Consider the following 20,629-nt stretch of genomic DNA (forward strand, 5'->3'; position numbering starts at 1 on the left):
CCTCATCCTCCAAAGACTTGTGAGCTCACGGGCACCCATGGGGACAACAGAGGGGTCTCTTTGGCTCTGGCACTCCCCGGCCTTCCAGAAAGATCTCCCAGCGCTCTCTGTGCTCCTCAAGAGCACCGAGGTCATGGCCAACCCCAGAGGCTCCATGGGGATGCTCCAGGGTGTCGCTGTTGGACACCAAATAGAAGCGTGGATTCAATCACAGCAGCCAGAACGAGATGCTCAGGAAAAACCTTCATTTTCCAAACTTTTCAGCTTTTTTTAGGGTCTCACGATACAGGTTTAACGTGATTGATAAAGGGAACACCACCCCTCTGTCCCATTGGTGGGGCAAGAGAAAAACACACTAACCACAGCTGTACAGAACTGTTGAGAGAAAATGAAATTTCTCTAAAAAATAGTCCTTGAGAGAAAATGAAATTGTTTACAAAAATAGTCTGTGAAAGAGGGATGTTCTCAAGAGACTTCTCCTTGGGAGAAGATCAGCCACTGACAGGCTGGAGCTCTCTCAGAAAAATCAGGTCCACACCAGCCGTGATGTCACAGGACCTCACAGGGGCTCCACGGTGACATCCCAGAGCCCTCCAGGCTGAAGAGGAGGTGTCACAGATGGTCACACAGGTGCCATTGTCACATCCCAGAGCCTGCCAGGCTGAAGAAGAGGTGTCACATCCCAGAGCCCTCCAGGCTGAAGAAGAGGTGTCACAGATGGTCACACAGGTGCCATTGTGACATCCCAGAGCCTGCCAGGCTGAAGAAGAGGTGTCACAGATGGTCACACAGGTGCCATTGTCACATCCCAGTATGCTCAGAGGAACACTGAGCTCACCAGCAGTCCCAGGGGCTCCATGGGGACATCCAGGGCTGCCTCCAGCCTGCTCAAGACCCCTGATGTCACCAGCAAAAGCTCCTTGGGGACATCTGTCCCTGCTGCAGTGGCAGCTTCAGAGGCCCCCAGAGCAGCACAGCTCATTTCCCAAAATATGGACATGATCCAGTACCAATATCCAGCGGGGACAGACAAACTCTCTAAATGTTTTAGGGTTATAAAGTGTTTATTAGCAGCACTGCGCCGATATGCACACAAACCCATCATCCCCCACGTCCCCTGGAAGTTCATCCCATGTCCCCACCATGTCCCCATTCCTGGCTCTCCATGTCCCCACCCATGTCCATGTTCCCATTCATGGCTCTCCATCTCCCCACCCATGTCCATGTCCCCTCCATGTCCCCATTCATGTCCCCTCCCATGTCCGTGGCTCCCCGTGTCACTGTCCACGGCCGTGCTCCCTTGAGCTCCTGTTGCATCCAGGTGAGCACAGGGAGCCAGGAAGATGTGGACACCACCAGCCAGGTGTCTTCCCAGCACGGATCACCAGGAGCACGGATCACCGAGTCCCTGCCCAGCCAGGCTCACTGGGGATCATCCAGAGGAGGATGGAGCTGGGGCAGCGCACGAAGCTCTTCCTGCACGTGGGGCACGCGCAGGGCTTCCCTTACCGGGGCCTCCCTTGCTGTTGGCTCACGGTAGACCTCTGGGAGAAGCTCTGCCCACACTGGGGACACCGTTAGGGTCCCTCCATGCTGTGGGTGCGCTGGTGGGCGATAAGCCTGGAGCGATAGATGAAGCTCTTCTCACATTGTGAGCACTTGTAGGGTGTCTCCCTGGTATGGATCCTCTGGTGGATGTTCAGGTAGGAGCTCTTCACGAAGCTCTTCCCACATTCTGAGCACTTGTAAGGCCTCTCCCCGGTGTGGATCCTCTGGTGGATGATCAGGTAGGAGCGCTGGGTGAAGCTCTTCCCACACTCTGAGCACGTGTAGGGCCTCTCCCCAGTGTGGATCCTCTGGTGGATGATCAGGTTGGAGCGCAGGGTAAAGCTCTTCCCACACTCTGAGCACGTGTAGGGCCTCTCCCCGGTGTGGATCCTCTGGTGGATGGTCAGGTTGGAGGGCTGGGTGAAGCTCTTCCCACACTCTGAGCACGTGTAGGGACATTCCCCGGTGTGAACTGACTGGTGGATGATCAGACAAGAGCGGACACGGAAGCGCTTCCCACATTCCCTACACACATAGGGTCGTATCCCACTGTGGATCATCCAGTGGCGGATCAAACTGGAGCTGGAGGTGAATCTCTTCCCACATTCCTCACACTCGTAGGGCTGTTCCCCCGTGTGGGTCTTCTGGTGGCGGATCAAATTGGACTGGGCGCTGAAGCTCTTCCCACATTCCCCACATTCGTAGGGACATTCCCCGGTGTGGATCCTCTGGTGGACAGTCAGGCGGGATCTGGTGCTGAAGCCCTTCCCACATTCCCCACATTCGTAGGGACATTCCCCGGTGTGGATCCTCTGGTGGACAGTCAGGATGGAGTTGGTGCTGAAGCCCTTCCCACACTCCCCACATTCATAGGGACGCTCCCCGGTGTGGACGGTCTGGTGGCGGAGCAGACCTGAGGTGTCTCTGAAGCCTTTCCCACATTTCCCACACTCATAGGGCCGTTCCCCCGTGTGGATCATCTGGTGGCGGAGCAGGCGGGACCTTTTGAAGAAACTCCTCCCACACTCCAAGCACTGGTGGGGCTTCTCCCCATCCTGGAGCTTCTCATGGACCACCAGCTCAGAGCCCCGGCTGGATCTCCGGCCGCTTTCCCGGCTCAGGGTGGGTCTTTCCTTCTCAGAGCACCCTGGGCTGGGTTTGGAGCTCCTCCTCCTGCGGGTTCTCCGTGGCTTTTCCTCCCCATTGGATTCCAGTCCTGTGGAGCCGCTCAAAACAGCCTCTTCCACGAGGTTCTGACCCGAGGATTTGTCCTCCCTACTCTCCATCCTCAGCTCCTTGTCTGGGGGAGGAAGGGCAAGGAGAGGATGGGATTTGCCTCCGTGCCAGAGGGAAGGGGAAGGAGATCCCCCCAGTGCGTCCCCGGCAGGACGGCGTCGGCAGCGGGGTTGTCCTGCAGCCGGGGGCCAGGCTGCGCTGGGAGATGGAGCAGGAGAGAGAGGGAAAGGGGCACTGACTTCCTCCTCACCTGCCTGGCTGTCCTGGGACATCTTCCTCTTCCTCACAGCCTCCTCCTCCTCCATCTGGCCAAGGTTTGGGAATGAGAAATCCTGGTCTGGGGGAAAAACAAGGTGTGAGTGCCTTGGCTTTGAAGGTCCCACTGCCCAAATCCATCTCCAGAGGTCACCGCGGCTCTGGTGCCCACAAAAATCCCCAAAGCAGGAGGCCAAAGAAACTCTCCTGGCACTTCCCCCGTTCCAGAGCCCTTCCTTTGGGGGTCCCGTGGCTCCTGGGGACGCCCCCTCCCCCGGCTCCTGCTCAGCCATGCTCAGGGGGTGTCGGGGCTGCCAGGGCTCATCCTCCCCCGATTCTGCCTCGGCTCCCGGGGCTCCCGGGCTCCCTTCTTCAGCATCCCCCACTCCACACACTCACGCCTTCCCCTCCCCTCCCCGACAGCGCTCCGAGCTTCGCCCGACCCGGACCCCACTCATCTCCAGGCCCCACCGCCCCTCCAGGCTGCCGCAGCTCCCCCAGCTCTGCTCTCGCCCCTCTCCCCACGCCGGGGCTCCCGCGCTTCATTCCCCGCCGGGACCGGGCCATTCCCGCCGGGACCGGGCCATTCCCCCCGGGACCGGGCCATTCCCCCCGGGACCGGGCCATTCCCCGCCGGGACCGGGCCATTCCCGACGGGACCGGGCCATTCCCCGCCGGGACCGGGCCATTCCCGACGGGACCGGGCCATTCCCCCCGGGACCGGGCCATTCCCCGCCGGGACCGGGCCATTCCCCCCGGGACCGGGCCATTCCCCCGGGACCGGGCCATTCCCCCCGGGACCGGGCCATCGTCACCCGGACACCCCAAAACCCCCCCAAGGGCCATTTGCGCCTCGGCTCCGGACTCCTCCAACATCCAAAAACATCCCCTCATCATAGAATAATGATATATAATATAATATAATATAATATAATATAATATAATATAATATAATATAATATAATATAACATAACATAACATAACATAACATAACATAACATAACATAACATAATATAATATAATATAATATAATATAATATAATATAATATAATATAATATAATATAATATAATATAATATAATATAATATCACCTCTCCAACCGACACCCAAATCTATTTGGGACTCCATTCCGAAATCCGACAGCTCCCAAGCCCGCGCCCCACCCCAAAAAAATCCCAAACCCTCGGAGATGCGGCGAGAGATTTGGGGCGAGCTTCCCCTGCGGATGCGGGGCCACGCGGAGCTCCAGCGGCCGCCACAAGCTCCGCGGGCTTCTCCTGCTCCTCCTCCTCCTCCTCCTCCTTCTCCCGCTCCTCCTCCCGCTCCTCCTCCTCCTCCTCCTCCTCCTGCTCCTCCTCCTCCTGCTCCTCCTCCTGCTCCTCCTCCTCCTGCTCCTCCTCTTCCTCTGTCCCTCTTCTTCCTCCCGCTCCTCCTCCGCTGCCTTCCCGGCCCCCCTTTCCCCCCGCTTTCCCCCCCGCTCTGCCCCACCGGCTGTCGGCTGGGGGGGAGCCCCCCGTGAGCCCCCCGGGATGGGCAGGGGGCTCGGGGGCTGCCGGTTCCGATGCCGGGTGCCGTCCCGCTCCCCCCCGAGCCCGAATTGCGCTCCCGGGGCTCTGGGGACAGCGGGGCTGGCGCAGCTCGGGGGGCAGCGGGGAGCGCTGGGCGCTGCCCGGGGAGCGGAGCCCCCGCTGGGGAAATGGCTCGGGGGGCTCTGCCTGCAGCCGGGAAAGGCGCTGAGCCCCGCCGCTCTGCTCCTTTGCATTCGCTGTCCCGAGGTTTGTTTCTAATGAAGGCCTTGGCTTCTCTGTGTGAAAAACGGGGTTCACTTAATTTTTATAGAATTTAAAAATGTATATATAAATTTTATTTATAATATATATAATATATATTATAAATCTAATATCTTAATATTATCCTTAATATTAATATATTGTTATTAATATAGTACATTATAAAATTATTATACATTATAAATATATTATATTATTAATAATATATTAATATTATTTATTAATAATATAATATAATATAATATATAAATATATTATTTACATAATATATATTATATAAATGTTTTTTTCGAAATATAAATAATTATAAAAATAATTATTTATGTTTATATATAAATAAATTCTATTTATATATAAAATTTAAAAGTTTAATAAAAAAACAATTAGGAGAAAAAATAAAGTATACAGATAGGGCCGGGTGTCTCTGCATTCACCTCACTGACAAAGGATTGTCCCTTAAAAACAGAACCCCACTACATATCCATAAATTCTCACACACATTCAGACATTCTTCTTAGGATCTTTGGTGTTCTTCTCTTTAGTTTTCTCTTGCCCCCTTCCCAATAGATCAATCTTCTTGGTGCCATTGAGATTTACATTCCCTGATACCAGAAATGCAATAAATTCCTCCCCCCAGAGTTCTGGTCATTGCTGTCTTCATCTGGGTAAGAGAGTTTACAAATGCAGGAGTTCTCCAGCTATTTTTTTTTTTTTCTCAGTCTTTGGGTTGTACAAACAAAAGCAGTTTTTATTTTAATACTATGCCGTAGCCTAACATATATGCATTACACTACTATTTCTAAATTTCATCAAAAACAGAAATAAAGAAAACTCTATTAATACAACAAAATTTCTCATTCTTATAACATTCATTTTAATATTTGCGAAAAGCCAACAATATAAAATGTATCTATAACATCTAAAATCTTGAATTGTTCAAAGTTTGTGTCTCCTAGCCCCTGAGCCATGAGGGCCACAGAGGAGCCCCTGCTTTCCCAACTCCTTCCCACAGACACGAGCCTGGGGGAGGCATCCAAGCCCAGCCTCACGCTGGCACTGCTTGAAGTGACTCTGTCCTGCAGCGCTGACAAACGGCCAATGTGATCCAGGCACAGACAGCGAATTATTCAGCAGGAGAAATGATCTGACACAAAGAACTCCATCCCCATCGTTCACCGCGGAGCCGAGAAGCCAAAGCTGCTCCTGGTGCTGGACAGAGTTAACAGGGTACGCTCTATTAAAGCACGGACAGAGAGAGGATGGAACCAAGAGAAGGAAGGAGAAGAAGGGGATTTGCCCCCGTGCCAGAGGGAAGGGGATCCCCCAATCCTTCACTGTCTCCACGGCTCTCAGCGGCACCTGCCCAGCCCCAGCCACGGCTCTTGCCCCTTTCTTTTCCTCTCCGACACCTCCTTCCTGCTTCTCCACCTGGCGTTTCTTGTTGGCTGAAACACACAGCGTGAGAAACGCTGCGTGCTCTGTGCACCCCATTTTCGCTGAGCCCGAGGGATTGCAGGCTGCCAGGGCCTGATCTGTTCCCAAGGGAAAGCTTCTTGGGGGATCTCACACTGGAGGACAGCAGTTGGAAATCATCTTGCTTTCTCCAAACAGTGCTGAATAACTGGAGACAGCACGTTTTTCTCTTGTCCCACCAATGGCACAAGAGCTGCTGTTCCTTTACCTAACCACGATAACCCTGTAGCGCAGGACCCTCTAAAAGCTGAAAAGTTTGGAGAATAAAGGCCCCTTTTAGCAACTCGTGCTGTGTGCTGTGAACCCACACTGATCCACCGTGTCCAACAGCCACAGCGCTCCTCTCAGGGCAGAGTTTGAGTTCCTCTCCAGTTTTTAAGAGGTTTCATCAAGGACTAGAAAGGGAGAATCAGAAAGCAAAAGGTGCAGGTGCCCGGGTGCCTGGCACAGCCAGAACAGACCCACTGCTTCAGCCTGCAGCCTTTTTATACCTTGTCACCTGCCCCGGCACAGCTCCCTTGGGAAGCGGGGCAGAACCAGCACCTTGGGAGCCTTGGCAATTCCCCTCTTGGATCCATGGCACTTGCTGCAGTGATGGGGAATCTGTTTCCACAGCACAACACCCCCCGTCCCTCCCAAGAGCCCTCAGATCACACAAATCCATCATCCCCCACATCCCCTGGAAGTTCATCCCATGTCCCCACCATGTCCCCATTGATGGCTCTCCATGTCCCCACCCATGTCCCTGTCCCCATTCCTGGCTGTCCATGTCCCCACCATGTCCATGTCCCCCCCTCAGATTCCTCTTCATCTCCAGCCCCACCAGGACAGCTGTGGATGGCTGGAGCTGGCGCTGACCCCCATGCGTGGGCGGGACCTGCCACGCCGGTGCCTCCACTGCCACCTGCAGCCGGACGCCGCCGTTTTGTCCTGCACCACGGTGGCCAAGGTGGCCAGCAGTGACCATGAGCTCTCCTGGGGGCAGCTCTTCCAGCTGGCCCTGCTCCCCCGGCTCTGCACCCTCACCCTTGCCCTGTGCTGACCAACCAGGGCTGCCAGTGGTGCCGTCACCGTCCCACCGGCTGTGCTGGTGGTGGCCCAGCAGCCCCTGGAGCGCTGGTGCTGTGTTCGGGGACCACAGGATCATGTCCAGGGATGCTCCAGCGAGCAGGAACCAGCACGGGACACCAACGGGCCGGGCTCTGCTCAGGAAACCATTTATTCAGCAGGAACAAACTCAGATCCAGAGACAGAGAGCACTCAAGAGAGGCTGGGTGATGGGTTTTGTGGGACAGAACCAGGATGGAATTCAAGGTCAGGGACTTTTAGGAACACAGCAAGGGAGAAACCGCAGGGGCTCAAACCCAATCAGAACCAGGCAGGTCCTACAGAGGATCAGGAGGAGCTGGAGCTGCGCCACCGCCTCAAGTATTTCTTCGTGACTCCCCGTGACTAACACCGGGCCCAGTCGGGTTGCAGATTGCTCATCCTTGTCACAGTCCAGGTGACACCAGGGTGGCAGGGACACCAGGCATGGGGGGCTGTGACCAGGGGAAGAGGGCACAGGGACACGGGAACACCAAGGACAGCAGGTAGAGGGGGCACAGGGACATCGGGGGCATTGGGAAGGTGGTGTCAGGACACAGGGGAGGGGGCACACGGACACGAGGTGGGGTCAGAGGGACATCAGGGAAGCAGAGGGACATGGGGACATTGGGGAGGGGGTGTCAGGACAGGGGGGAGGGGACACAGTGACACCATGGAGAGCGTTGGGAGTTTGAGGACATGTGGGGGCAGTGGGGGACTCAGGAGATGTCTCTTGGAGGGGGAGAGGTGTTTTGGGTTCCCCTGGGGACACATCACCGGGGTCTGGACACTGCAGTGGCCCCAAAAGAGGGGACAGCCAGACCGTGTCCCCTTGGGGGGGATGGAAAATTCCATGGGAACGCTCACTAGGCTTGGAGGAGACCGACGTGTGACATACCCCTACCCCACCACAAGGCCCCTTTTCCTGTGTCCCCCCCACAGTGTCACCTGCTGTCACCTGGAGCCACCTGTGCCCTCACCCTGCTATTGAGTAGGGCCGTTAATTAATTAGAGCTAATTATGGCCACAGGGAGGGATTTGGAGCAGGGAGAGCCCCAAGAAGGACGATGAAGTTCAGAGTCTCTGGTGTTCCTGGGGCATTTGGGGACAACAGGGGGGACATGAGCATCCCCAAGGAGATTCCCCCTCATCTCCCGTGGGACACCCGTGTCCCTGAGATTGTTCTGGACTTGCCAGGCCAGGGGCCGCTTCGGCCACGCTGTACCCGGGGCTGGCTGGTCTCTGGGGGGACCCAGCAGAGCCTGTGTCTCCTCCTCAGTCCAGTGTCATCCCCTGTCCCGGTGTCCCTCTACCCACTCCACAGTGTCCCCGTGTCCCCCTGTCCCGGTGTCCCTCTACCCGCTCCACAGTGTCCCCGTGTACCCCTGGGTCCAGTGTCATCCCCTGTCCTGGTGTCCCCCTTCCCGCTCCACAGTGTCCCTGTGTCCCCCTGTGTCATCCCCTGTCCCAGTGTCCCTCTACCCGCTCCACAGTGTCCCTGTGTCCCCCTGGGTCCAGTGTCATCCCCTGTCCCAGTGTCCCCGTGTCCCCCTGTGTCATCCCCTGTCCTGGTGTCCCCCTACCCGCTCCACAGTGTCCCCATGTCCCCCTGTGTCATCCCCTGTCCCAGTGTCCCCCTACCCGCTCCACAGTGTCCCCGTGTCCCCCTGTGTCATCCCCTGTCCCCCCCGCCCAATCCCCAGTTCCTCCCCGCCCCCACGTCCCCTCTGTCCCATCCCGTTCCGATTCCTGGTGTCCCTGTCCCCCCATCCCGGACACCCCCTCCCCTCAGTGTGACCCCCACCCCCGTCCCTGGTACCTCCTGTTCCTGTGTCTTGGCCCCATTCCCATCGCAGCCTCCGATCCCAGTCCCATTCCCGATCCCTATTCCCATTCTCGATCCCAATCCCAGTCCCGTTCCCATTCCCTATCCCACACTCCCGCATCTTATTCCCATTCCCAGTCCTATTCCCATTCCCCTATTCCCTATTCCATTCCCGGTCCTTTTCCCATTTTCCCATTCCCGGTCCTTTTCCCATTCCTCCATTCCCAGTCCCGTTCCCGTTCCCGGCCCCGCCCACCGTCCCCCCTCACGTGACAATAACCCACAGTCCTGGCCCCGCCCACCTCCCATGCGCTTTTATTCTCTGACTCCAGTATTTATAGATTCTCAGCAATGACCAGTGTTGTGAATTCATGTTGTAAATATTGGCTTTTCACAATTATTCTGATAAATATTTACATATTATATGCTTTCACTATATTCTTTTCTCTCTTAGCAAGTTATAGGCTTAGATAGAAATTCTGAATGGTAAGGATATGTTTCATCTGGACAAGGCAAGATAAACAAGCAAGACAATGGGAGGATCAAGCTGTGGAAAACAGGCTATTATCAACAGCAAGAAATGGAGAGCAAATGATTATCAAAAAGTACCAAGACGCTGGCAGGGGGGGAAGATAGGAAGACCAGCTACCCTCAAAGGAAGGATGAGGGGCCCATACTCTTATCAACCATTTCCAGAGGAAAGGAAACCAAACTCCAAAATAATGCTGATCAGCAAGAATCATGATGACCAGCAAAAATAGTGCTGACCAGCAGAAAATAAAATGGTGCAAGAGCATATTCTAAGAAGGTGGAACCAGGGAGGGGGCATGTTTTGAATATGCATTAACCCCTCACAGCAGTGGGGGATAAAAGGGGTATTTCCAAGATATCAGGTGTGTTCCTGGCAACTCGCCAGGGCACCCGGCCATTTTAACCCTTTGCTTTATTTCTTTTGTCTCCTAATTGTCTTTTTATTTATATTAAATTCTTTTTAAAATTTATTAAGTGAATCTCGTTTTTAAGACCAGGGAGTGGGTAATTAAGTCACCACCTTCCCAATCACACTGGTCATGTGAAACGTCTATCAGAAGGCGTTTCCTTAGAAGGAATGTGATAAACAACTTCTGTTTGTAGATCTTTCATGGAAAAGTAACAAAAACTGTGAAAACGTTATCAGAAGGCTTCAATTTCCAGGGCGACACCTTCCCTCTCCCCACTGTGGGCACACACTTGTGTTTCCTCTCTCTCAAGGCACCCCGTGGCCCTCACCAAGGCACCTTCACTCTGGTGCCCCCCTCGCTGCCCCAGTGTCCCCAGACACGCACTCGACTCTCCTCCAGAGCCCACAGCGAGTGATTTATACCCCAAATGTTCTCTGGTGCAACTCAGGGTCTCTGGATCCCCCTGCCTTGGCATCCAGAGGTCCTTTTGCTGCGTGTGACCCTCTCTCCCACCCCGTGTGCAGGTGGAACATCGGCAGAGGAGCCGGAAGGGACGCTGCAGGCATCAGGAGAGGGAGAGTTTCCTCTCTGTGCGCCGGGCGTCCAAGGAGCTCAAGTAGAAAAGTTCTTCAGTGCCCTGGGTAAGCAGCAGCCCTCCTGTTGAGGCAGGAGGAGAAGGGGTCAGTGCCCTGTGCTCAGTCAGGGGCAGTCTGGGAGCCTCTTCCTTGCCCTTCTACAAGGACACAGCGCTCCTGAAGCGTGGGCTCACCTGAGCTGGGCTTTGTGCCTCTCTCAGGTGTGCCCGCTGCAGCCGGCCCAAGACCGACAGTGCCAGCAGGATGACGTGGAGAGCTGTGCAGGCACCAGCCAGGAGCTGTCCTGCTCCTCACCAGCTGCCAGCCACTATTCTGTCATAAAGAATATTTCCAGGAAAAGATGGGATTCGATTTTTTTCACTGGCACAATGAGGCTCTTGCGAGCTGTTGTGCAATTTCCCTGCCTGAGGCCAGAGCTGTGCCTGAGACAAGAAATGGGAAATTGAGGTGTTGCCAAACTGCTTCTGGTCCAAGATTTCCTGCTGAGATGCAGGAGAGGGCAGGGGAATCAGGAGATTTCCTGGTGTCTCCTTGTCAGGAGGCAGCCCTGGCCTCGGGGTGCAGCGGCAGCCCCGGGCAGAGCACGGCAGCAGCGGAGGCTCCTGGCACAGGGAAGAAGCTGGGGGCTCCAAGCTGAAGGTGCTGCTGTGTGTCCCTGGAGGAGAGGACACCACTGCACAGGTGAGCTGGCTGTTGAGCTCCTGCTCACCTGCTGAGGAGCAGCCTTGTGAAAAACGAGATTCACTTAATAAATTATAAAAAAGCTTAATATAAACAAAAAGACAATTAGGGGACAAAGGAAATAAAGCAAAGGGTTAAAACGGCTGGGTGCCCTGGCGGGTTGCCAGGAACACACCTGGTATCTCCGGAACACTCTTTTTAAACCCTCCTGCTATGAGGGTTTAATGCATATTCAAACTTTTTCAAGAAGTATTTAACATGTCCCCTCCCTGGTTCCGCCTATTTAGAACAGGCTCTGTATGGGTTTTATTTTTGCTGGTCATCATTATTCTTGCTGATGAGCATTATTTTGAGTTTGGTTTCCTTTCTTCTGCAAATGGTCAGTGCTGATAACAGTCTGGTGACAGCTGGGCTTCACAGCACAGCCTCCCGCTGCTGCCACCGGCCTGGTCCTGGCTGCTGATAACAGCTTGGGCTCTATTGTTCTTCCACTGATAACAGCTTGGGCCCCACTGTCTTTGCCCTCTGGGGTTTCCTTGCTTTGTACTTAGGAGATTCCTTTAAGCTTAAAACTTGTTAGCAAGAAAAAAAGTACATACATAGCCAAAAAGTATTTAACATCTAATATTCATCCTAATACTTGCGAAAGCCAATATCACAATACAGATTTATAACAGCCTCTTGGGAACTGTGGTGACACTGCAGAGCCAAGGAGACCATTGCTGGAGTTCACAGAACCGAGGTCCCATCGTGACACCGCGATTCTGCTTCTTGAGCTTTGGACTTTCTATCAGCAGAAGGACATTGTTTTATCAGCAGGGATTCTCCTTTAGCTGGCTAGGCTGTTGTTCTTTGGTCATATAGTAACCAGTACTCTGTAACTTATGACTCAAAGCAGGCTTTCATTGCTACTTCAATTCTATCCTTCATGTTTTCAGAATCTTCTGCCAAACAATCACATTCATGAGGTTTCCCTGTTTCATCCTCCCCAACACACCGTGACACAAAGAAACAGCTTAGAACCAAGGGGCCGTTGTGACTGTCATGGGAAGAGGGGAGGTGTCCTGATGGGACACTGGTGGCTGGGTTCTTTTTCCCCCTTGGACTGAGACTGATGAGAGAGAGGCAGTTCTCTCTTGTTTGGACTTGGGGATTTATTCTTCTCTTATCTAAATTACATTACAAATATATATACATATATTTATATATATATATACATATGCAAGGTACAAGGAGCAACGTGCACTAAGATAGGTGCAAAATGGCCAACAAAGATCTTTGTCAAGGTCTTTAATATGTCTATTTACCCAATTAACAAATGCCAAGTAAATTATTTTTCTTAAGGACCCAATGACCCAACACCTGTGTGCTGCACTGTGGCACTTTTTATCCCATCACTTCCTACTACCCAAAATCCTCTAGGAGAAGAAGATGAAGAAGGAAGAAGATGAAGAAGGAAGAAGAGACAACACCCTAAATTCTCCATCTTGTCTTTTGTTTTCTAAACTGGCTTAACTGACTGTAAAATTGCACTCAGAAGAATGCAGAGATAGGCTCTAATCCCCCATAAAACAATCAGTGTGCAAAAAGCACGATTCTTACCCAACAGGAACCCTTACAGGGACAAGACAGGTTCAGCCCCTTGACTGATCCCTGCAGTTACCATGGAGCCTTCCCTAACTTTTCTCTCGTTCTTGACTTTAGTTTTACCCTATTTCTTTGTGTTTGGTTGGCTAACTTGAGTCAGACATATCTTTGTTATTGATGGGTGTAAAATTCTCTCCCTTCACTTTTAAAGATAAAAAAGGTCTAAAAGAACACAGAGCTCACGCCCAGTGAGGAGTGGTTGTACCTTGGGGGTGGATAACTTTGGGATGGAGGTGTGCATGAATATCACTGTTCCAGGCTCTCATGAACCAAGCTCATCTGAGGAGAGAGATTTCAGCAGAGTTTCTTGCTCAGCACCAGGACATCTTCCCCATCTCCCATGGCTGACATGTGGCTTATCGGCTGCAAAGAACCAACGAGTTCCCTTCCCTGCATGGATTCCCACAGAGCCTGGCCACCCTCTCCCTCTCCCTCTCCCTCTCCCTCTCCCTCTCTCTCTCCCTCTCCCTCTCCCTCTCCCTCTCCCATCCCCTCCCCTCCCCTCCCCTCCCCTCCCCTCCCCTCCCCTCCCCTCCCCTCCCCTCCCCTCCCCACAAAGTTCACCATTCTGGTAAATTTTAGAAGGTTTAATAAAAACAAAAAGACAATAGGAGACAAAGACAATAAAGCAAAGGGTTAAAATGTCCCGGTGTCACCCTGAAAATTAAACCTTCTGATAATGTTTTCAGTTTTTGTTACTTTCCCATGAAAGTTCTACAAACATAAGTTGTTTATCACATTCCTTCTAAGGAAACGCCTTTTGATGGACGTTTCACATGACCAGTGTGATTGGGAAGGTGGTGACTTAATTACCCACTCCCTGGTCATTGCTGAGAATCTATAAATACTGGAATCAGAGAATAAAGGCATGGATTCTTTGTTCTGATGCTGAGAGTGTTTCTGTGAATCATTTTGTATCCTTTAGTGACAGCAGGGGTGCTTGGCTCTCTGCCAAGAGCACCCGTGGTGTCCTGGGAACACCATCGTATACCGTATATATACCACTCCTGCCACATGGATTCATGCATATTCAAACTTTCCCAGGAACTCATTTGCATGGCCACTCCTTGGGTCCGCCTTTACGGAGCACGGGAGTTTCTTGGCTCTGCGGTTTTAATTCATTTCCTATCATCCTTTGATTTGGCCTTTGTCTCGTTTTCCCACAGGTGCTGTGGAATATAATAAATATTATATAAATAATATTATATAAATAATATATATAATATAATATAATATAATATAATATAATATAATATAATATAATATAATATAATTAATATAATTAATATAATATAATATAATATAATATAATATAATATAATATACATTTATTATAATATATTAATTATAATGTATATTAATTATACTATATACTATATAATATGTAATATGTAATATGTAATATATAATATCTATATAATATCTAATATATCATTCATGTTTTATTGTATATGTATATAAGCAGTAAGAAGAAATAAAAACTGTTATTATAAAAAAAATTATGAAACTGTTACAAAAAAATAGTTACAAGGTGCTGAGTGTCGGTAGCAGCCAGTCCCCATCATCCGTTCACTGGGGGTTTTCCTGCCTGCTCAGGCAGTTAGAACACACCATATCCACCTCCTAAACTCTTGCTAATGGCAGGAGAAAAAGAAAACAAATTCAATCACACAGCAAAAGCCACTCTAAAATTACACATATACGATTCATCTCAATATTGGAGAAAAGCCAACATCACAATATGCATTTAAAACATTTAAAATCCCAGGGCTCCTCATCCTCCAAAGACTTGTGAGCTTACGGGCACACCACGGGGACAACAGAGGGGTCCCTCTGGCTCTGGCACTCCCCGGCCTTCCAGAAAGATCTCCCAGCGCTCTCTGTGCTCCTCAAGAGCACCGAGGTCATGGCCAACCCCAGAGGCTCCATGGAGATGCTCCAGGGTGTCGCTGTTGGACACCAAATAGAAGTGTGGATTCAATCACAGCAGCCAGAACGAGATGCTCAGGAAAAACCTTCATTTTCCAAACTTTTCAGCTTTTTTTAGGGTCTCACGATACAGGTTTAATATGATTGGTAAAGGGAACACCACCCCTCTGTCCCATTGGTGGGGCAAGAGAAAAACACACTAACCACAGCTGTACAGAACTGTTGAGAGAAAATGAAATTTCTCTAAAAAATAGTCCTTGAGAGAAAATGAAATTGTTTACAAAAATAGTCTGTGAAAGAGGGATGTTCTCAAGAGACTTTCCCTTGGGAGAAGATCAGCCACTGACAGGCTGGAGCTCTCTCAGAAAAATCAGGTCCACACCAGCCGTGATGTCACAGGACCTCACAGGGGCTCCACGGTAACATCCCAGAGCCCTCCAGGCTGAAGAGGAGGTGTCACAGATGGTCACACAGGTGCCATTGTCAAATCCCAAAGCCCTCCAGGCTGAAGAGGAGGTGTCACAGATGGTCACACAGGTGCCATTGTCACATCCCAAAGCCCTCCAGGCTGAAGAGGAGGTGTCACAGATGGTCACACAGGTGCCATTGTGACATCCCAGAGCCTGCCAGGCTGAAGAGGAGGTGTCACAGATGGTCACACAGGTGCCATTGTCACATCCCAAAGCCCTCCAGGCTGAAGAGGAGGTGTCACAGATGGTCACACAGGTGCCATTGTCACATCCCAAAGCCCTCCAGGCTGAAGAGGAGGTGTCACAGATGGTCACACAGGTGCCATTGTGACATCCCAGAGCCTGCCAGGCTGAAGAGGAGGTGTCACAGATGGTCACACAGGTGCCATTGTCACATCCCAAAGCCCTCCAGGCTGAAGAAGAGGTGTCACAGATGGTCACACAGGTGCCATTGTCACATCCCAGTATGCTCAGAGGAACACTGAGCTCACCAGCAGTCCCAGGGGCTCCATGGGGACATCCAGGGCTGCCTCCAGCCTGCTCAAGACCCCTGATGTCACCAGCACAAGCTCCTTGGGGACATCTGTCCCTGCTGCAGTGGCAGCTTCAGAGGCCCCCAGAGCAGCACAGCTCATTTACCAAAATATGGACATGATCCAGTACCAATATCCAGCGGGGACAGACAAACTCTCTAAATGTTTTAGGGTTATAAAGTGTTTATTAGCAGCACTGCGCCGATATGCACACAAACCCATCATCCCCCACGTCCCCTGGAAGTTCATCCCATGTCCCCACCATGTCCCCATTCATGGCTCTCCATGTCCCCACCCATGTCCATGTCCCCTCCATGTCCCCATTCATGTCCCCTCCCATGTCCGTGGCTCCCCGTGTCATTGTCCACGGCCGTGCTCCCTTCTGCTCCTGTTGCATCCAGGTGAGCACAGGGAGCCAGGAAGATGTGGACACCACCAGCCAGGTGTCTTCCCAGCACGGATCACCAGGAGCACGGATCACCGAGTCCCTGCCCAGCCAGGCTCACTGGGGATCATCCAGAGGAGGATGGAGCTGGGGCAGCGCACAAAGCTCTTCCCGCAAGCGGGGCACGCGCAGGGCTTCCCTTACCGGGGCCTCCCTTGCTGTTGGCTCACGGTAGAGCTCTGGGAGAAGCTCTGCCCACACTGGGGACACTGTTAGAGTCCCTCCATGCTGTGGGTGCGCTGGTGGGCGATAAGCCTGGCGCGATAGATGAAGCTCTTCTCACATTGTGAGCACTTGTAGGGTGTCTCCCTGGTATGGATCTTACGGTGGATGTTCAGGTGGGAGCTCCGCACAAAGCTCTTCCCACATTCTGAGCACTTGTAGGGCCTCTCCCCGGTGTGGATCCTCTTGTGGATGATCAGGTAGGAGGGCTGGGTGAAGCTCTTCCCACACTCTGAGCACGTGTAGGGACATTCCCCCGTGTGAATTGTCTGGTGCATGATCAGGTCAGTGCTGTCACAGAAGCCCTTCCCACATTCCCTACACACATAGGGTCGCACCCCAGTGTGGGTCATCTGGTGCCTGACCAGGTGGGAGCTCTGCACGAAGCCCTTCCCACATTCCTCACACTGGTAGGGCCTCTCCCCGGTGTGGATCCTCTGGTGGATGTTCAGGTGGGAGCGCAGAGTAAAGCTCTTCCCACACTCTGAGCACGTGTAGGGCCTCTCCCCGGTGTGGATCCTCTGGTGGATGGTCAGGTAGGAGGGCTTGGTGAAGCTCGTCCCACACTCTGAGCACGTGTAGGGACATTCCCCGCTGTGAATTGTCTGGTGCATGATCAGACAAGAGCGGACACGGAAGCCCTTCCCACATTCCCTACACACATAGGGTCGTATCCCACTGTGGATCATCCGGTGGGGGATCAAACTGGAGCTGGCGGTGAATCTCTTCCCACATTCCTCACACTCGTAGGGCTGTTCCCCCGTGTGGGTCTTCTGGTGGTAGATCAAATTGGACTTGGCGCTGTAGCTCTTCCCACATTCCCCACATTCATAGGGACGCTCCCCGGTGTGGATCCTCTGGTGGACAGTCAGGTGGGATCTGGTGCTAAAGCCCTTCCCACATTCCCCACATTCATAGGGACATTCCCCGGTGTGGATCCTCTGGTGGACAGTCAGGCGGGATCTGGTGCTAAAGCCCTTCCCACATTCCCCACATTCATAGGGACGCTCCCCGGTGTGGATCCTCTGGTGGACAGTCAGGTGGGAGCTGGTGCTGAAGCCCTTCCCACACTCCCCACATTCATAGGGACGCTCCCCGGTGTGGACGGTCTGGTGGATGAGCAGATCTGAGGTGTCTCTGAAGCCCTTCCCACATTTCCCACACTTATAGGGCCGTTCCCCCGTGTGGATCATCTGGTGGCGGAGCAGGCTGGACCTTGTGAAGAAACTCCTCCCACACTCCAAGCACTGGTGGGGCTTCTCCCCATCCTGGAGCTTCTCATGGACCACCAGCTCAGAGCCCCGGCTGGATCTCCGGCCGCTTTCCCGGCTCAGGGTGGGTCTTTCCTCCTCAGAGCACCCTGGGCTGGGTTTGCAGCTCCTCCTCCTGCGGGTTCTCCGCGGCTTTTCCTCCCCTTTGGATTCCAGTCCTGTGGAGCCGCTCAAAATGGCCTCTTCCACGAGGTTCTGACCCGGGGATTTGTCCTCCCTGCTTTCCATCCTCAGCTCCTTGTCTGGGGGAGGAAGGACAAGGAGAGGATGGGATTTGCCTCCGTGCCAGAGGGAAGGGGAAGGAGATCCCCCCAGTGCGTCCCCGGCAGGACGGTGTCGGCAGCGGGGTTGTCCTGCAGCCGGGGGCAGGCTGGGCTGGGAGATGGAGCAGGAGAGAGGGGGAAAGGGGCACTGACTTCCTCCTCACCTGCCTGGCTGTCCTGGGACATCTTCCTCTTCCTCGCAGCCTCCACCTCCTCCATCCGGCCAAGGTTTGGGAATGGGAAATCCTGGTCTGGGGGAAAAACAAGGTGTGAGTGCCTTGGCTTTGAAGGTCCCACTGCCCAAATCCATCTCCAGAGATCACCGCGGCTCTGGTGCCCACAAAAATCCCCAAAGCAGGAGGCCAAAGAAACGCTCCCGGCACTTCCCCCGTTCCAGAGCCCTTCCTTTGGGGGGCCCGTGGCTCCTGGGGACGCCCCCTCCCCCGGCTCCTGCTCAGCCATGCTCAGGAGGTGTCGGGGCTGCCAGGGCTCATCCTCCCCCGATTCTGCCTCGGCTCCCGGGGCTCCCGGGCTCCCTTCTTCAGCATCCCCCACTCCACACACTCACGCCTTCCCCTCCCCTCCCCGACAGCGCTCCGAGCTTCGCCCGACCCGGACCCCACTCATCTCCAGGCCCCACCGCCCCTCCAGGCTGCCGCAGCTCCCCCAGCTCTGCTCTCGCCCCTCTCCCCACGCCGGGGCTCCCGCGCTTCATTCCCCGCCGGGACCGGGCCATTCCCCCCGGGACCGGGCCATTCCCCCCGGGACCGGGTCATTCCCCCCGGGACCGGGCTATTCCTGCCGGGACCGGGCCATTCCCACCGGGACCGGGCCATTCCCGCCGGGACCGGGCCATTCCCGCCGGGACCGGGCCATTCCCGCCGGGACCGGGCCATTCCCGCCGGGACCGGGCCATTCCCCCCGGGACCGGGCCATTCCCCCCGGGACCGGGCCATTCCCGCCGGGACCGGGCCATTCCCACCGGGACCGGGCCATTCCCCCGGGACCGGGCCATTCCCGCCGGGACCGGGCCATTCCCCCCGGGACCGGGCCATTCCCACCGGGACCGGGCCATTCCCCCCGGGACCGGGCCATTCCCGCCGGGACCGGGCCATCGCCACCTGGACACCCCAAAACCCCCCCAAGGGCCATTTGCGGCTCGGCTCCGGACTCCTCCAACATCCAAAAACATCCCCTCATCATACAGTAATGATATATAACATAATATAATAACACCTCTCCCACCGACACCCAAATCTATTTGGGACTCCATTCCGAAATCCGACAGCTCCCAACCCCCCTCCAACCCCCCCCAAAAAAAAAATCCCAAACCCTCGGAGATGCGGCGAGAGATTCGGGGCGAGCTTCCCCTGCGAATGCGGGGCCACGCGGAGCTCCAGCGGCCGCCACAAGCTCCGCGGGCTTCTCCTCCTCCTCCTCCTCCTCCTCCTCCTCCTCCTGCTCTTCTTCCTGCTCCTCCTCCTCCCGCTCCTCCTCCCGCTCCTCCTCCCGCTCCTCCTCCCGCCCCTCCTCCCGCTCCTCCTCTTCCTCTGTCCCTCTTCCTCCCGCTCCTCCTCCGCTGCCTTCCCGGCCCCCCTTTCTCCCCGCTTTCCCCCCCGCTCTGCCCCACCGGCTGTCGGCTGGGGGGGAGCCCCCCGTGAGCCCCCCGGGATGGGCAGGGGGCTCGGGGGCTGCCGGTTCCGATGCCGGGTGCTGTCCCGCTCCCCCCCGAGCCCGAATTGCGCTCCCGGGGCTCTGGGGACAGCGGGGCTGGCGCAGCTCGGGGGGCAGCGGGGAGCGCTGGGCGCTGCCCGGGGAGCGGAGCCCCCGCTGGGGAAATGGCTCGGGGGGCTCTGCCTGCAGCCGGGAAAGGCGCTGAGCCCCGCCGCTCTGCTCCTTTGCATTCGCTGGCCCGAGGTTTGTTTCTAATGAAGGCCTTGGCTTCTCTAGGTGAAAAACGAGGTTCACTTAATTTTTATAGAATTTAAAAATTTATATATAAATTTTATTTTTAATATATATAATATATATTATAAATATAATATCTTAATATTATCCTTAATATTAATATATTATTAATATAGTACATTATAATATCATTATTTATTATTAATATATTGTATTATTAATAATATAATATTTATTTATAATATAATATAATATAATGTAATATAATATAATGTAATATAATATATTTAAATATATTGTTTACATCATATATATTATATAAATAATTTTATATAAATATAAAGACTTATAAAAATAATTATTTATATTAATTTATATATAAATTCTATTTATATATAGCATTTCAAAGTTTAATAAAAAAACAATTAGGAGAAAAAATAAAGTAAAGTATACAGATAGGGCCGGGTGTCTCTGCATTCACCTCGCTGACAAAGGATTGTCCCTTA

At 53.3% G+C, this 20,629-nt stretch overlaps 1 pseudogene; it reads right to left on the reverse strand.

Moving 5' to 3' along the window:
* Nucleotides 1-1,056: 1,056 nt before the first annotated feature.
* LOC131591006 (zinc finger protein 850-like) lies at nucleotides 1,057-19,680 on the reverse strand (annotated as a pseudogene).
* Nucleotides 19,681-20,629: the final 949 nt, after the last annotated feature.

This window comes from Poecile atricapillus, chromosome 36, assembly GCF_030490865.1.
Source record: "Poecile atricapillus isolate bPoeAtr1 chromosome 36, bPoeAtr1.hap1, whole genome shotgun sequence".
Taxonomy (NCBI): domain Eukaryota; kingdom Metazoa; phylum Chordata; class Aves; order Passeriformes; family Paridae; genus Poecile; species Poecile atricapillus.